General features: G+C 41.5%; 1 protein-coding gene across 2 annotated transcripts in view; it reads left to right on the forward strand.

Annotated features, from left to right (window-relative positions):
- SASH1 (SAM and SH3 domain containing 1) overlaps positions 1–18,651 on the forward strand; it is a 668,710-nt gene that overhangs the window by 288,420 nt on the left and 361,639 nt on the right. The gene's annotated exons all lie outside the window — the stretch shown is intronic.

Genomic DNA, 18,651 nt, shown 5'->3' on the forward strand with positions numbered 1-18,651 from the left:
ACACAGATGTAACAGACATATCAATATAGAAGAAGTTAGGAGATTTCACCATTGTGTAATGCTTTAAGTCGCCTACATAAATATATTTTTTTAACTGCAAAAGTTGTTTCCATTACAATTATTTGAAAACTGTGGCCTCTGACGTCTCTCACTTTCCTAGAAATTTCATAGGTTTTTTCCTGTTTTCTTTCTGTTCCAAAAAATTCTCTGCTGTTCTGAAAATTGTAGTTTCAGAATGAAAAAAGTATTTCTATTTCGTTTTTGGAAAATGGGGCCTTTTCTCAAATTAATTGAAGTGGCCTGAACTTCTGAGTTCTTTCTGAAATTACAGTTAATCCTTATTTGAACAACAGAGACAACAACTTTTCTTCTTCAACAGCTTTTCTTCTTGAGCGTAAAGTTCAGAAATATTGTTCTTTCTTCATCTAGCAAACCACGTTGTTTTACATCTCATCCATGTCACTGGGAGACTTTTGGCAATTAACTTTTCTATGCATCTTTATCCACTCTTTAAAATGGAAAAATCTGAGGTGGATGGGTCAGACAAGTGCTAAGTCGCTGTTCTGAAGATAGAATCAAAAAGAGCAATGGCACCAATACATGTGCAAATGAAAGTAACAGAAGTGTCTATGTTTATTTCAATTTTTTTTTTTTTTTTTTTTTTTTTTTTGTGGTACACGGGCCTCTCACTGTTGTGGCCTCTCCCTTTGCGGAGCACAGGCTCCGGATGCACAGGCTCAGCGGCCACGGCTCACGGGCCCAGCCGCTCCGCGGTATGTGGGATCTTCCCAGACTGGGGCACGAACCCGTGTCCCCTGCATCGGCAGGCGGACTCTCAACCACTGCGCCACCAGGGAAGCCCTATTTCAATCTTAATTGCTTTCTTCTACTAAAAAAATCAATACATATGTAGCGGGGGACTTTCAGCTTTATTTATTTATTTATTTTATTTATTTAAGTCAAAATTAACAGTAAGGCAAAGATTATATTATCCTACTTGAAAAATTCAAAACATTGAACTTGTGTATTATGAATTAAGTAAAATTTAAAAACAAGTGATTCTCTTGCCAACATTTGATAATCAAAGTGTGACGTGGTAAACCATTCTTCAAAGTGGCTTTTGTTTACTTGCAATAGTTACGAAGTGACAACTCCTTGCTGATGGCACCAGACTGCCCTTTTTTTTTTTTTTTAGACTGCCCATTTTAAATGCCGCTGTTGTAAAAACCAACTATCTTTATGTTTAAATGTTCCCTTTACATAGTTAGTATTCAAAGAATTGACACAAATTTATTGTCTGTATTTTATACCATAAGCATATTCCACATTGCTAACATAGTTCCTTTTTCATTTAATTTTTATATTTATCAAAGCAATGCATGTCGATACTTTCAGTAGATCAATGGTGCTATACGCCTGATAAAGAAAACAAGTGTTCCACGCCTCATCCTTCCTCAGTCCTAATTTCCCACTCTTCAGAGATAACCATATTCAACTCCTTTATTTATTTATTTATTTATTTTTTTGCGTTACTTGGGCCTCTCACTGTTGTGGCCTCTCCCGTTGCGGGGCATAGGCTCCGGACGCGCAGGCTCAGCGGCCATGGCTCACGGGCCCAGCCGCTCCGCGGCACGTGGGATCTTCCTGGACCGGGGCACGAACCCGCGTCCCCCGCATCGGCAGGCAGACTCCCAACCACTGCGCCACCAGGGAAGCCCCTCAACTCCTTTAGATACTTAACCCCACATGAGTACATAATGAGATTAACTGGATATATCCCTATTTTTAAATTACAGCCATTATTTATTGACTTCCGTTTTCCCAATCTTAGCCTTCTTGCCCTCCTCTTACACACACATTTCTTTCCATCGTACTGCCAATGAAGTTTCAATTACAGTTTTTATTTCTATCAGTGTTATCATGGTAACAATCATGTGAATACTATTCCACAGCTGAGCCCTGTAGATTACTCTAATATTATTACCTGTCTTATTCAACGTTTTGTTTTCTCTGGAGTTAATAATTATCTTGATCTCTTAACTTTGTTTCTTTACATAGTTTTCCTTGTACTCATCACTAATTCAACCCTAACTTTTCCAAAAGAACTATAAAAACTCTTCCGAATGTTGTCAAAAAGTAAAATTACTTCCACTTTTTTTCTTTGGGAGCACTGTTTCTGGACGTCTTGCTCTTCTGTTCTAACCCCCATGTTTGCTCTAGAAGTACCATCACTATTATTCTGGGAACTCCCTTCATTTCTTTCCCGTGTCAGATCTCCTGTTTCCTGGATCCCATATCTTTCTCTTACTTGCTTTACTCTCTCATTTGGGTGGAGCGCGTTATTTGGTGGCTTCCTGAGAATGCTTACAATGGGGTAAACTTTTTGTGACTTTTTTCTAAGTGACTTTTTTTCAAATATAAATTATTTATTTATTTATTTATTTTTGGCTGTGTTGGGTCTGTTGCTGCATGCGGGCTTTCTCTAGTTGTGGCGAGCAGGGCCTACTCTGTTGCGATGCACGGGCTTCTCATTGCGGTGGCTTCTCTTGTTGTGGAGCACGGGCTCTAGGCACGCAGGCTTCAGTAGTTGTGGCACACGGGCTCAGTAGTTGTGGTTCGCAGGCTCTAGAGCGCAGGCTCAGTAGTTGTGGTGCATGGCCTTAGTTGCTCCGCGGCATGTGGGATCTTCCCGGACCAGGGCTCAAACCCGTGTCCCCTGCATTGGCAGGCAGATTCTTAACCCCTGTGCCACCAGGGAAGTCCCTAAATGACTTTTCTTTATTATCACACTTGATAGTTTAGATAAACATTATATTCTAGACAGCAAATGATTTTCTCTAAGATTTATTGAAGTCTTTGTCCTATTGTTTTAAGTTTTCTAGTGATACTTTATTCAGGGCCATTCTGATACCCAGTTCCTTACATATGATATAGTTTCCCCAAAAAAAACCTGTTTTAGGAAGTTCTCTATAACCTTAAAATTTTACAGTGCTATGCCTTTGTATAAATCTTTTCTATTTATTGTACTGGGAACATTGTGGGCCTTTTCAATCTGTAAATTTCTGTTCTTCATAAATTCTTGGAATTTGTTGTATATAAATTCATTCTCTCTCCTTTATCTGCCTTTTGAAACTCCTCTTAGTTTGATGTATGATAATATTTGATATACTATTCTAATTTTCTTATCTCTCTCCTATTTCCCATTTCGTCAGGATTTTTTTGTTTGTTTATTTGTTATACTATCTGGAAGATATACTGTACTTTATCTTCCATCTTTTCTATTGAGATTTTTTAAAATTATTATTAAATTTGCTTTCATTTCCTTTTTAATTTCTAAGAGCTCTTTCTTATTTTCTAAATACCCCTTTTTTGCTTCTCAACCTTAAAAGATATTAATGATAGTCTTTTAGGAATATTCTTCTGCTGCCTGAATTAATATGTTTCCTTGGAGTTCCATCCTCCACGTTTAGGGGTTTTCTCACAGTCCCATGATGTTTGATGGCCCATTCATATCTGAGTGAAGGGCTAAAGTTCTGGTCAGAAGCTTTTTGTATACAAACGAAGCTTATGTCTGGCCAGGGGACCTGGACATTGCTTTGGCAGACTCCAAATATTAATCAGTCCCCTGCCTTTTGTTGATCAGTTTCCCCAGAGAAGAATCACCGAATCTGTCCTGCCTGGAGGTGATAAACATGGTTAACAGTGTTCTGAGGAGTAAAGGAAGCACAGGGAGCTGCGGCTGGTAGAATGCCGCTAGTAAAATAAAATTAGTAAAAGACTAATTTACTAATTAGTAAAATACTTCCAGTTCAGTATGAGTTATTTTAGGGGTTACCCTAAAAACTAATTATCAGTTTTTTAAAAAACTGATTCCTTGACCCTCGCTACCCTACGGAAGCACGAAATCTCACAGTGGTTTGTAGATGGTGCTAATCATCATAATGGGTTTTTTCTTGGCATCTCTAAGAACATGTTACCTACCATAGTGGTTGTGTAATGTTAGTAAAGGAAAAAAAATTTTAAAGAATATGCAAAAAAAAAAAAAAAAGAAGAAGAAAGCAAATCTCATCAAGAGCCAACATTTTCAAGTATTAAGTAGGAAAAGTTGAGCTGGTAATGTCCCCATTTTCCAAGAGGAGACGGGAGTTGAGTGAGCGCCTAGCTCTGACCTTCACATGACCTTGTGCATGACCTTAACTCCTCCAAATCTGTTTCTTCATTCTTAAATTGAGGACACCAATCTTCTCTGCCCCAGAGGTCAGGGTCAATTAAAAGGTGAGATTACCTGTGTGTAAGCATCTTGTAAAGTGAAGGACATTTTTGTTTTTTTCCTTCTCATCATTATTATTCCCCTGACTCATTTCCTGTTGTGTCCCTGAAGGTGGGTGGCACCTGTGGAAGCCTTCTATTCCACTGGCATTCCAGTGACTGGAATTGTCACTGACTCAGTTTCTGTTGGTGCTTCTGGGTAACCTTGCTCACTCCTGCATGGAAGGATAGACGTGGGTCAGACAGGATGCCAGGCTCCGTGTTGCTTTTTCTTTCCCCCTCACCAGTCCTGCCTGTTCTTAGAACTGAGTAGCCCCTGATCATTCTTACAAGCGCAGGAAGATACAGGGTACCTCCGTGTGTCCACCTTTACACGCCGACACATGCCGACTCTCATACCTCATTCATAGTTTTGAGAATTGCCTTGAATCAAGGCAGACCAGAGCAAAGCAAGGGGTAAGAGGCTGCGGTCAGTACGTCGAGGCTCCGACCGCAGCATGTTCTCCTCAAGTTTGACCAGCTCTGCTGTGCTGCATCCTTCACACTGATGAGCTCAGAAGAAGGTATTTGCTCCGAAGTATGTCAGTTAAACGTAGTAATTATTTCTCTTGGAAGGGAAAAAGGCAGTAAGCAGTGCGTGCTCACTCACCAACCTTATAGCTTGTGCTCCCTGATCACAGCAATAGATTTGGGCTGATTTCCTATTCTCAGGCAATCAGTGATGGGAGGAGAGAGAGACATTAGTGGAGTGCCCTAGTTGACCTTCAGCTAAATTTATTGTTCCTTTCCCCTCCTACCTTTCAATATAAGAGAGAAGGGAGTTGAGTAGCTCACCATTTAAAAAAATAAATAAAAGAAGAAGAAGAAGAAGAAGAGGAAAGAAAACAGGTGCATGGCCAGAGCTGTCTAGCAAAGGGATTTAATTGATGGTGACAACAGCATTCTTAGTCTGACAGCTGTTTTGGTTGTCCCACCCCTTGGTGTCAGCAAATAGGAAAATAACTTATTAGAGCTATTCATGTCAGATATATAGTCCATAAATATTTGTTGGGCTATAAGTACTGAATATTGCTTTAAGTTATTTTTATTTTTTAAAATATTTTTAAATATCCAAAAATATTAAAGGCAAAGATGCAATCTAATTCGTTATGGCAGTAGCTTTGCCCTGTGCAAATAAAGCACTGACGCCAAATGACAATCAGCAGGTTTCAAGTACACAGTTTTGCTATGTCAGAGACGTCCTATCCAAAGAAAAGATGCAAATCAGAAATATTGGAAGCTCAATGCAATGGCATCCCACGTAAATGTCTCTCAGTCTGTGCAAATGAGTACCAGTAAGTACAGTTTGAAACTTGGATAAAAGTACATTACTGTCCAGCAATTGGTATTGAAAATAAAGCTACTGACAACTAGAGCCATTAGGGGAGATTGGATGTTCTCTCGTTATAAGTTTTGGAGTGTTTTCTATCACTTGGGGAAACCTTAGAGGTGTTTTTCAGCAGTGCTGTGTAAGATGCAATTCTCCGAACAGTCTATCTCATTGTTATTACAGACAAGTTCAGCATGAGTAGTCAAGAAGGGAATATAACTGCTAAGGGCACTTGGTGCTAATGGGTAGTGGAGTAGCTTAGGTGAACATAAAAAGCAGTTAGGAAAGGTGTGGGACTGGCCACAATTAATCTCAAGTAGAACCCAAATAAAGACAAAAGCCATAAACATAAATCATGGCGTTCTCTAGTTAGTTCAAAGGGAGATAAGTTGAGAATTATTTTTGTTAAATTCTTTGAACCAAAATATGGGAAATCCCCATATAGTTAAGTTCTCGATGTCAGTTGACTGATATAAATCTATTTCCTGACACTGTCTACATATCATGGTCAACTCTGTGAACTTTCCAAATTTACTACTAAAGGCTGAAATCAAGCTATAGATAAAAAGGAAATCAATATTCTGTACGTTTTTATGAATGCATTATGCAAAGGCAACATTTTGTTTTTATATGATGTTTGATATATAAAAATTAATCTATTTATAATTTATATATGCTCAAAGGAACCCATTACTCAACTTAAGAAAGAGAACTTTAGGGCTTCCCTGGTGGCGCAGTGGCTGAGAGTCCGCCTGGCGATGCAGGAGACACGGGTTCGTGCCCCGGTCCGGGAAGATCCCACGTGCCGCGGAGCGGCTGGGCCCGTGAGCCATGGCCGCTGAGCCTGCGCGTCCGGAGCCTGTGCTCCGCGACGGGAGGGGCCACAACAGTGAGAGGCCCGCGTACCACAAAAAAAAAAAAAAAAAAAAAAAAGAAAAAGAACTTTACAAATATTGTTGAATTTGTCTGGAAGTTCCTCCCCCATCCTTATCCCTCCACTCCAGCTAATGTTATCCTCGTGTTTTGGGTTTTTTTTTTTTTTTTAATTTATCTACTTTGTCATTCATTTTATCATTTTCTTTATGATCTTCCACATCTGTATGCATTCCTAATGATATATTATTTGGTTTTGTACTTTATAAAATATTTTATACTGTATATATTCCATTGTTACTTATTTTTTTAATTTAGTTATTTTTATCTATATTACACAAACACATAAGGAAGCAAGTAGTACCACGTCTTGATACATTAAAAAAAAAAAAAAAACCAGTTCCCACCCCAACATCTACTTGCAATTTCAGCCTTTTTAATGGATTTTATAAATACTTACCTATATATCTTTAAATAACACGATGTTTACATTGTTACTGATAGGGTTTTTTCAGTTTTAGAAAAATGCCTATTTTCTTCTCACTTTGAAATATCAAAACTTAGCTCTTTCATAGACATCCCGTCTCCCCACACGCATACTCACACTTCTTATCTTCCTCACCCTCCCAGTAATCTTATATCATATTTGGTTATATCATTAGTCAGAGTTTATATAATGATGACTATGTGAACACCATTCACAGCCTGGCCATGTGGTACATATGATTACTTTTTATTTTCTGTGCATTTTCTGTTGCATTTTCCTTAGAATTAATAATTAACTTATTTTTTCATTCATTTAGTTTTCTATGTGCCCATCATGAATTCAACTCCCAAATTTCCCCCAGGTATGTAAGTCTCCTTTCAAAATGTTCAAATTTATTAGTTTATTCTTTTTACCTTCTTGACAAAATCGTCTTACCTGTTCTAATCTGGACTGTCAGCAGCTATCATTAGGGACCTCATTCTAGGGACTGTCATTCTAGGGAATTCATTCAAGGGACTGTCTGTTACAGTAGATCTCCTGTTTTCCCGGCTCCAGATCTTCCTTTCTCTTGGTTTACACTCTTGTTTTGGTGGAGCACGTGTGCCAGTAGCTTTGTGAGAAAGGATGCATGAATGATAACTTTTTGGTTGGTGAACATCCAAAAGTGTCTATGTATTTTTAATTTATTTATTATATTTATTTTTGGCTGCGTTGGGTCTTCGTTGCTGCGCGCAGGCTTTCTCTAGTTGCGGAGAGCAGGGGCTACTCTTTGTTGCGGTGCGCGGGCTTCTCATTGCGGTGGCTTCTCTTGTTGCGGAGCACGGGCTCTAGGCGCAAGGGCTTCAGTAGTTGTGGCACATGGGGTCAGCAGTTGTGGCTCGTGGGTTCTTGAGCGCAGGCTCTGTAGTTGTGGCACACGGGCTTAGTTGCTCCACGGCATGTGGGATCTTCCCGGACCAGGGCTCAAACCCGTGTCCCCTGCATTGGCAGGCAGATTCTTAACCACTGCGCCACCAGGGAAGTCCCGCAAAAGTGTTTTTATTGACTGGTGACAGATGTAGGTTGGAAACCATCTTCCTTTGGAATTTTGAAAACATCATCTTCTAGTCTTGCTATTGAAAAGTCTAAAGCCTTTCTTGATCCTTTGTATGGAATTTTGAAAACATCAACTTCTAGTCTTGCTATTGAAAAGTCTAAAGCCTTTCTTGATCCTTTGTATGAAAGCTGTATTTTTCTTTCTGCAAGATTGTAAATCTACTTTTTGTTGCAAATGGTATGAAATTTCATGACAATGTGCCATTTCAAGATAGGGGCTGTTTTCATCCATTCTGCTGGGTACTTCTTGAGTCTTTCAATCTGGAAAATCATGTTTGGTTCTGAAGAATTTCCCTTCAACTATTCATTAATAGTTTTCTTCTGTTTAATTTCTCTGACCTCTTCTTATGGGATGATTATTATTCAGGTGTTGGATTTCCTGGTCTAATCCTTGTGTTTTCTCATTTATTTCTCCTATTTTCCGTCCCTTTGTCATTTTCTCTATTTTCTGGGAGTTTTCTTCAACTTTATACTTCTTATCCTTCAAGTTAGTTTTTCATTTCTGCCATCAAGCTTTAACTTCCTCCAAGAGCTCCCTTTTCTCTTAGAATTTTTCTTTTGTGTAACATCCTGTTATTTAATAGATAGAGTGCTTTGCATACTCGAGGATTTCAAAGTTTTCTTCTTCTAACATATTCTCTACATGCTCCAAGTTGTTTTACTTTCCATTTTGCTGCAGTAATCTTTGTTTTTCACATTTAATGCTTTCCTCAAAGCCTGGAGATCCTTTTCTGCCTGTTTATGTTTGAGAGTAGTGTGCTAAATAGCATATTAGAATCCTAGTTGCATGTGTTAAAGATATCTTTCCCAAGTTCATGGTTTGTCTTTTTACTTTCTTTATGCTGTAGTTCCATGAGCAGACTTTCTTAATTTTAATATAGTATATTTCAACTTTTTTTCCTTTAGGTTTTTTGATTTTTTATTTCTTATTTAATAAATCCCTCTTGATCATAAAGATATTTTCCTCTATTGTCTTTTAAAAGTCTCATACTAATAGTTGTTCTTGTCACATTTAAATCTTTAATTCACCTGGAATTAAATATTGTGCGTGGTGAAAGATAGGCATGCAATTTCACTCTTTTCCCATATGGATAACCAACTGCCCAGCACCATTTACTGAAAAGGCCATTCTTTGCGCACTAATAAAGAATGTCATTACTCAAGTTTGTGGTTGGGCCCGTTTGGGGCTCTCTCTTCTCTTCCATTGTTCTAATTGTCGAGTACTTTGTCAATACTGTGTAGTTTTATAATAAGACCTGATAGGACAGGCTTTCCTACCTTACTCCTTATCTAGAATAGGAATATGAAAATAAAAGGAAAAAAACCCCCCCTAATGTGAAGGAAATGATGGGTTTGACTTCAGTCATCCATTCACTCATTCATCAAAAAGTAGTTAAGTACCAACTATGTTTTAGACAAGCTCTAGAAATTGAAAAATAAATGAGACACCCCTGCCCTAAAGGAGTAAGCAACCTAGGAGGGGAGACTAATAAAAAATTACATTTTAATTCTGTTATAAGCAAGAATAAAGAATGCATAAGATGCTGTGTGTGTGCACAAAGAGAAAGGAAGTAATTACGCCCAGGAATAGTCAGGAAGGTCTTGACAGGTTTGACCAATAAAGGGTAGGATCAACTTGGTCTCAGAAGATAAATTGGCATTCAATAGGAGAGAGGGGGAAGGAATTACAGGCAGAGGAAACTCCATGGAGACATGAAAGTACGTGATCTGTTTCAAAATAAAGGGTCAAGCAAAGGGGGAGATAGGTTAGAAAGGAGGTTAAGCCAGATGGGGAAAGACATTGTCTACCCAGCAGAGAGGTTTGAATTTTACCCTGTAGACAGAAATAGACTGAGAGGGTTTGAAATAGGAAGGTAATATCACTTCTGCTGTGCATTTGGCAGTGGAAAAAACAGAGCTTATTGGGGTGGAGGGGGCGGGGAGACACTATGTACAGAAAGGCCAGTTCCAGTTAAGTTGTCCAGGGGAGAGATGGTGACATCTGAACTCGGGCAGGAGAGAAGGAAATGGAGAAAAGGTAAGGACAGATCAAGAGACATTCGAGAGGAGAAAGAACAGGGCATGGTGAAAGTGGCTGTCCCTGGAAGGGGAAGAGTGGAGTAAATGATGGCCAAGTTTCGAGCTTGGGTAACTAAGTGGATGGGGGCATCACTGGCTGACCTTTGGGAACAGAAGTCTCTGTGCTGGAGGAAGATGACAGGGGTCTGACAGAGGAGAGGGATAATCCATGACCTTACATTTGATCATGTCAAGTTTAAGGGGCCCCTGGACATCTGTGTGGAGAGATAGGGAGGCGCTTGGCGCTTAAGAGCTGTCCCGCATCAAAACCCTAAACATGCCCAGTGTCCTTCTCATTCCCTGAATAACCTGGATCCTCAAATATACCAAATCCTTTTCCCACATCCTGCAGTTGTTAAAGACAGATTTTCCAAATGAATATACTTAGAGCTTCAGAGTATTTATCCTCTGTGCATTTTCAGCCTTAGGACTTAGATAGAACAATAACTTACTCTGCTTTTCTTGGGGAGGGTGGTTGCTCAGTGACTCTCTGGGGACTTAGTAATACTAATTTTCAAGAGGTGCTGCCATGGGAAATAGTCTCCCTGATGGGGACATCCAATTCCTCAACTCTAACAGAATCTCTGCCACCGTGTCAGGAAAGGAGGTGTCATTTAATCCTGCACCTTGCACCTCACTTGCTACAAAGTTTCTGCCAGCATCCTTTAGAGTACTTTGGGGGCCCAGAATTAATCATGGACAGAATGATACTGCCATGACAAAGAGCACCGGGGTGCAGGAAGCTGAAGGCGTTTTGTGTATTTAAATCATAGGCTATTAATAAAGGTGTCTATTTGTCTCTCTTGTGATTAGAGTGTGAGGATTATGTTTCCAGAGGAAAGTAGAATAATTAAAAGAGGTTGATTTCTAGCTACTTATAAAACACTAAAATTTATAATGTTTTCTTTATTTCTTGAAATATCAATGGTACTTTTTTTTTTTTTTTTTTTTTTTGTGGTACGCGGGCCTCTCACTGCTGTGGCCTCTCCCGTTGCGGAGCGCAGGCTCCAGACGCCCAGGCTCAGCGGCCATGGCTCACGGGCCTAGTCGCTCCGCGGCACGTGGGATCTAACCGTACTGGGGCACGAACCCGTGTCCCCTGCATCGGCAGGCAGACTCTCAACCACTGCACCACCAGGGAAGCCCTCAATGGTACTTTTCTAATGATTGCCATTAATATTAAATTTTAAAAGTGCACTGACATCCCACAGGAATTAATTAGACAGTCACTGCCCTTGCCTTAGACACAAACCTCAGACACAGTGTGTGAACATCATCTACCACTTCAGGCTTGAACTCATCAATGCTGTGCTGTGGATACAACAAATTTTAAGCTATAAGGTATGCAGTGGTTACCACAAATCCAGGTCCATTCTCACTCTGGCCAACACTAAGGATATGTCTGTTGCCTTATGGTGTGGGAGTTTAAAAGTACCCGTATTGTTTGGCGTGAGCAACCCATCAGCTGAGCATTATAAATCCTTTTCTTATACCATTATTTACGCTGGGATATATTGGTTAAATGTGATTCACATCGAGAGATGAAACCAGAAAACATTAAGATGTATCTGTAGGCTGAACACATTTATATCCATCACACTCTACTTTAGGCTTATTCCTAATCAAATCACCAAAAGGACAAAATGTTATGCAAAAAGATCAGGAAACCTACTCTTTAAAAATCTTGATTGACAATTCCTCTTAAAACAAGCCTTTTTCTCCAAGTTTGGCTGCTAAGAGGTACATGAGTGCTCTGATATCAAGCAACATTGAGTCATATTTAAATTTTGCCCTTGTTTTTTGAGTTTGATGAGCAGTTGATCAGGAGGGTAGGCGTTTTGAGAAAGACTCCCGAGCAATTCCTGGCAAATTCAGTGCTGGGTTCAACCCTCTTGCAGTAGCTTGCTCACATCTCCAAAACAGCACCTCCTACCTGGCTTTACAATGTATCAATATATGGTAACCCACATCTCCATCCTAGAGTGTGCGTGTGCGCCATCGTGGCAGACGTGGGGCTCATGCATCAGTGCTGCATCCATGTTGGGGCCTCTATGAGGATCTCAGAGTGTGCTAGATGCTGGGCCTCCCACATGCTGACTCACCTGCTGTCCAACTAGCCTGTTATGGGTTGAACTGTGTCCCCCCAAAATGCATGTTGAAGTCCTAACCTCCAGGACATTAGAATGTGACCTTACTTGAAAATAGGGTCATTGCAGATGTAATTAGTTAAGTAGGTAGGATGAAGTCATACTGGTGTAGGGGGTTGGAGCCCTAATCCAGTGCGACTGGTGTCCTTATAAATTTGGGCACAGACACACAGGCAGAGAGAATGCCAGGAGAACACAAAAGCAGAGATCAGTGATGTGTCAATAAGCCAAGAATGCCAAAGATTGCCAGCAAACCACCAGAAGCTAGGAGAGAAGCACGGAACAGATTCTCCCTATGTCCTCAGAAGAAACTACCCCTGCTGACCTCGATCTCAGACTCCTAGCTTCCAGAACTGAGACAATAAATTCCTGTTTATTTAAGCCATCCAGTTTGTGGTTCTTTGTTATGGCAGCCCTAGCAAATTAATGCATAGCCTATATCCTAGAAAAGAAGCAGGGGAAGACAAGGTTATTATTATCAGTTCATAAGAACAGAAATGACAGCTTTCTAACAGAGCAAAATTAATCATTTTTGGATTGTTCACTTTATAGCCTTCTGATTCTTAAACTTGTAATTGCCATATGCACTATTACCGCATATGGAGTGACAAAAGGTCTGATGGAAATGTGTTCTTAAATGAGTGATGTATATTACACTGATGGATGGTTGATGGATACATATGAGAGAATGAGGCCCTGTTATAGTAAAACAGGCTCAGAGCTATACATAATCTAAACATATTGGTACCAAGGGCCCAATACATAAAGCTTCTGCTTTGGTATTAAACTGATGCATGTGTTATAAAGATACTAAAGAAAAATGTGCACATATAATCATAGACCAGTTTTTCGTTAGTAAAGAGGAGACGCGTGACCTCGCGTATTTTGCTCCCACGTAACTATGATCACAGTTGAACATGAAATATCGATACTACTGGAAGGTGAAGTTGATAATAGGATATTCTCCACTCTGGAGGCTCAGGGGAGAGGATGGAAAGAGCACACATTATAGAGTCAAATAGAGCTGGGTTCTAGCCCCAGTTCTACTATCTCCTAGTTGTATGACCTTAAGCAAGTCATTTAACCCTCTAGGACTCTATGTTTCATAACCTGGAAAGTGAGGGTAATAATACCTCTCCAGAGAGCTGACCTGAGGATCAAGTAGGATCAGAGATCAGTGCGGTGACCAGCACAGCACCTGGTAATATGCTCAGTGATAATGTTCAGTAACTAGTAGCGGTAAATTTCATATTCACCGTTGCTCTTACTTGATGTGACAGTTCTGCAGTCTGGCACAGATCATTTGGGGAATCCCAGACTAGGAGGTCCATTTACTGGAGTCCAAATGGTAATGATCCTGATGAGGCCTAGCAGAATCATTGAAGCTGCTACTAACCTTTCCCTTTTTCTTTCCTCCTTCTTAACCACAGCTGAAGCCCTAGAGTACACTGGCGTAGCGTACACTGGGTTTGAATAAGCCCTACTTAAAGGTAATCCAGGTGAACCCTCAGTCCAAAAAAACCCCCTCATTCTAAAGGACAAATTAAAAATAAAATCGACTCTGTATTTAAAAGGAAAGATGATTAGGAGGTAAAGTTTTAGAAAATCGAGACTGCACAGCAGGCTCTCCTTAACTTCAAGGCAGTCTTTCTTTAACTCACTCACATATAGGCGATGCTTTTAAACTTGATTCTAATCCGTGTAGCCTTTGTATGTAGTCACTGAAGGAGGTAGGCAGTGAGACAAGGAAATACAAAGCAGGGAAAAGGCCTCAGGGAGCAAAATATATTTTCTGACCATCTCCAGTGCATCCCTGGGCAGCCTTTCTCTGCAAGGGAAGTCAGTATGCTCCATCTTGATTTCCAGTCTGCAGGCTGGAAATTATTCTGGGTACTTTGGGGTTTAAAAGAACAATTTTGTTGAGAAGGAACCAGCCAACAGACTCACGGGATGTCAAGGCACCACTTACCGAAGGGCTGTGTAGTGAAGCTTCTGTTACAAGTGCCTCCTGTCCTCACCAAGCTCCGTGTTTCAGTCCCCTTGGTATCTGGACTCTCTAAGTTCAGCATTGCCATGTGTTTTCCTAAAAAGAGGTTAATCTTTTCTGATTTGAATTTAGTGAATTACTGCAGGTAATATTCATCTGTTCCCTTCTACCAACCCTCTCTACCGCCATGTTCCCTGTTGTAATTACCCATCAATCAGCCTTGAGTTTGCCAAAAGGAAAACTCCTCCACAGGGCTAGGAACTTCAGGGGATTAGAACAAACTAGCCTCGTGACAGGCAGTGACAGGTTCAGGTTGTCTGGCGAGCCTGGAATGCACAATTTGGTGGGTGGAAAAACATCCTGTAGCGAAAGGGCTACAGCGAAGCTGTTGGTGTGAAATGTCCATTTGTCTTGAACAGAGAGATACAAAATGAAATCTGAACAGCTTCTTCACCAATAGATAAAACATAATTTGGATAGTTTTTACATTTAGCACTCCAAAACCAGAGATATTTAGAAAGTTTTAAGAGTGAGACGAGACCTTAAGCATATCTAACCTAAGTCCCTCCTTTCATAGATGGATAAACTGAAATCCACACTGGGAAAGTTACCGTGTGTGAAGTGACACAGAGCTAAAACCCAACTCTCCTCCTTCCTAACTTAGGAAATTGATCCAGGTTATCAGTGTAGGAAAGAGATCATTTGAAGTGTGCCTAGGTTCTAATGTTGCCTTGCAAATAAGTTACCCATCCACTAGCCCAGTGAGAGAAGAGGTCCAGACTTAATGGAGCGTCTCGGGGCTGTGCCTTAGTCTCTTCTTTACGTTGCCTGGAACAGGGCACTTGCTCAGTATCAAAGACCTTCGAAGTTCTTGCTTCCGCTAAAGGACTTCAGGCTCTGTCTTCACCTGCTGGAATCTGAGCTGCCAGTCATTCCCAGCACCTAGCACGCCTTGAAGCGGGGGGTGGGGGGGAGGGGAGTTTTCAACTCCTAGAAAACTGGCTCGTGGTTGTTTCTCTCGCGGAATAGCAAGCGGTAATGGAAATGGGCAAAGAGAAAGGAGTTTGAAATGACAGAGCCAGCTGAGGCAATGGAAATGCTCCTCTGATAAGAAGCTGTCTTGGGCTTCCCTGGTGGCGCAGTGGTTGAGAGTCCGCCTGCCGATGCAGGGGACACGGGTTCGTGCCCCGGTCTGGGAGGATCCCACATGCCGCGGAGCAGCTGGGCCCATGGGCCGTGGCCAGTGGGCCTGCGCGTCCGGAGCCTCTGCTCCGCAACGGGAGAGGCCACAACAGTGAGAGGCCCGCGTACCACAAAAAAAAAAAAAAAACAAAAACAAAACAGAAGCTGTCTTAGCTTGGGCTGCTATAACACAGTACCATAGTCTGTGGGGCTTCAACAACAGACATTTATTTCTCACAGTTGTGGAGCCTGAAAGTTTAAGATCAGGGTGTCGACCTGGTTGCATTCTGAGTGAGGGCCCTCCTCCTGGTTCACAGATGACCGTCTTCTCCTTGTATCCTTACATGGTGGAGAGGAAGGAAGCTCTAGTATCTCTTCCTCTTCTTATAAGAATGCTAATCCCATCCTGGGAACCCTACCCTCAAGACCTCATCTAAACCTAATCATGTCCGAAAATCCCCACCTCCAGACACCATCCCGCTGGGGGCTATGGTCCCAACATGTGAAATCTCTGGGGGTCACAACGTGCGTTCCATAGTGGCAGCTTACAGGCAGCATTGTGAAACCTTCTTCCCTGCAGACCTTCAAAGAGAGTTTCTTGCTAGTACTTATTTGTCTTGATTATGAAAGTAAAATTCTACCTGGAGTTGGAGGAAGGAACAGATAACACCCTGACGTTTCTGCCAAACTTGAGATTGAATTTCTTTCATTTTAAAGAATAAGATGGTTGGGGGAGCAGGGGCCCCTCGAGGCCACCAGCAGCTGTGGAGGAAGGCACCTGGTCAGGGCATAAGGGCTGGTGAAGAGCATTGCCAGCCCTCCCTCTCATCTCTCTCTGTCTGGAACATCTGGCTGCCGATTTCAGGTTTCTCAGAGGTGGAGGCAACATTTCTTAAATAAATTTACTTGACGCACACGATCAATAACATGCGTGTACATCCTCAGGGTCCCTGCATCCTCTCTATCCCCATGGCAGTCGATTGGTAGCCTGCTGCTGGACCTCTGCTCCTTACATTCTGCGATGTAGAATCGCTTATTTACATGCCTGTCTCCTAGGAGACAGGAAAGCCTTTGAGGATAGAAATGACACGATAATAGTTCATGGATCACAACCTTTATTTATTACAACCTGCCGTCCTTTGTGTGATTTCACTTCTGGAGAAAGAAATTCAACTCGAATATTTTCAGGATTTGAATGGAATTTTAGAATGTACTCTTGCACATTTAGATTTTAAATGTTTCTTAGAATGCAACCTCGCTAGCACCCTGCCCAAAATTTCATGAAATTTGTTTGCGGGTGGGTTTGTGACATTTACTGCTGAAAGAAGTAGTCACCAGGATATTAGAGGCACTAGGAACCCTCTTATGTGTCCATACGACGTCTGCAGCTTTGAGAGCCAACATTCTACCTACCGTGGAGGCCACACTGCAGCATGCAGTCTATCCCGGCCAGCAGCTTGCTTGGCACAAGCTTGTTTGCAGTTGGCTCTCCATGTGCATGGCCCCGTACTTACACAGCCCAGACGCTGACCTCTTTTCTTACATTGTGCACCCGGGGCAGGCACCTCACTTGCCCCACCCCGGTGTCAGCCCTGACCTGTGTTAATTTCCAATTCATGTTGAGCCTTCTGTCCTCATCTGGTGCTGCGTCTCAGCATCATCCCATTGTCTACAGCAGCGATTCTCCAAGTGTGTTCCCAGACCAGCAGAGCCAGCATCACTTGGGAAGTTTCTGGAAATTCAGTATCTCACGTCTCAGCTCAGACCTGCTGGAAACTCTGGGGGTGGAGACCAGCCATCTGTGTTCCCCTCTGGGAGATTCTGATGCAGGCTTGTTTGAGAAAGGCAGAGGCTGGTGCTAATTGTTTTTCCAGTGTCTGTATAAGAATCTCCCACAGTTTCTGCCTCCCACTCCCTCAAGCATCCCACAGACTATTGCCTGCAAACAGCTGGAAGCAGCCCCCCCACCCCACCCCCCGCCGTCCAGGCCTTGTTCAGCTTCCCGGAATATGGTGACACCATCACCAGCATCAGATCCCTAAGCTCCCACATGTCCGGAAGGGAGGTCCAGATATATAAAGAATAATGAGGGGAGAAAGAAAAAGAAGTTTAGCCTGACAATCTTAATCTTTGGATTAAGATTTGTACTCCAAAGATTACAAATCTTAATCCAAAGATTAAGAATGGACATGATGCATGACTGCAGATATCTTAAGGACCATGATGTAGAAGACTTAAAATTATTTTTTATTTATAGGTTAGAAGCAGGAGCAATGAATAGAAGTTACAGGGACCAAGATTTGTGCCGAATAATAAAGAAGAACATCCTGATACACAATCAATGGGTTTACACACAGAGTGGGCTGCCTGCAGCCATATGGTTTACCATTGTTGACGTGTTCAGGCAGAGGCCACAGGACTCTTATCAAGGCTATGGTAGAGCTGCTTCATGATAAGGCAGGGGTTGCCCTGGATCACCTTCAGGTTTCTCCTGACATTCTATAATCTTAGTGCCTTACACATAATAGATACTAACACACACAGGAAGGAAGGAAAGGAGGGAGGGAAGAAGGGATAGTGGGAATAACCCCCAAATTATTTATAATTATTATGTTTGATTATAATTTGATGTTATATTTGATGTTACAAATGTAACATCAAGTTCACCCTCCTACTATGTGCTGTGTTGGTATGGTGTTACTTTTTATAGTTAATATGCATCTGTTAGCCCATGTAGAATAAGATTGGAGAAGCAAAGGGGTGACTCAGTGATTTATGCAGCATGTGCAATGCACCCCATGCACCAGGCACCAGCAAAGTAGGGGGTGAGGATGCAGGAAAGACTGAAGATGTGGTTTCTGAACTGAGGTTCTCGGGCTGGTTTGGGACACAACCGGGTAGACAGGTCCCTAAAAAGGGAGGCCCCAAATGGTTGAGAACATAGAGGAGGGCTGGGCTCAGAAAGGTTCGATGGTTAATCCCAAGGCAGAATATTAAACACACTAACTCAACTAAATTACTAAGTCCTATCACACTTGAGAAAACATTGCTTTTAACCATTAAATTAATGTTTTTTTTTTAAAATAAGAAGGAAAGGTAGGTTTAAGAAAGAAGGAGAAAATTGTGCAGTACTTTAAAAATATTGTTAGTACTAAGGAATAGT

Source organism: Kogia breviceps, chromosome 13, assembly GCF_026419965.1.
Source record: "Kogia breviceps isolate mKogBre1 chromosome 13, mKogBre1 haplotype 1, whole genome shotgun sequence".
Taxonomy (NCBI): Eukaryota; Metazoa; Chordata; class Mammalia; order Artiodactyla; family Physeteridae; genus Kogia; species Kogia breviceps.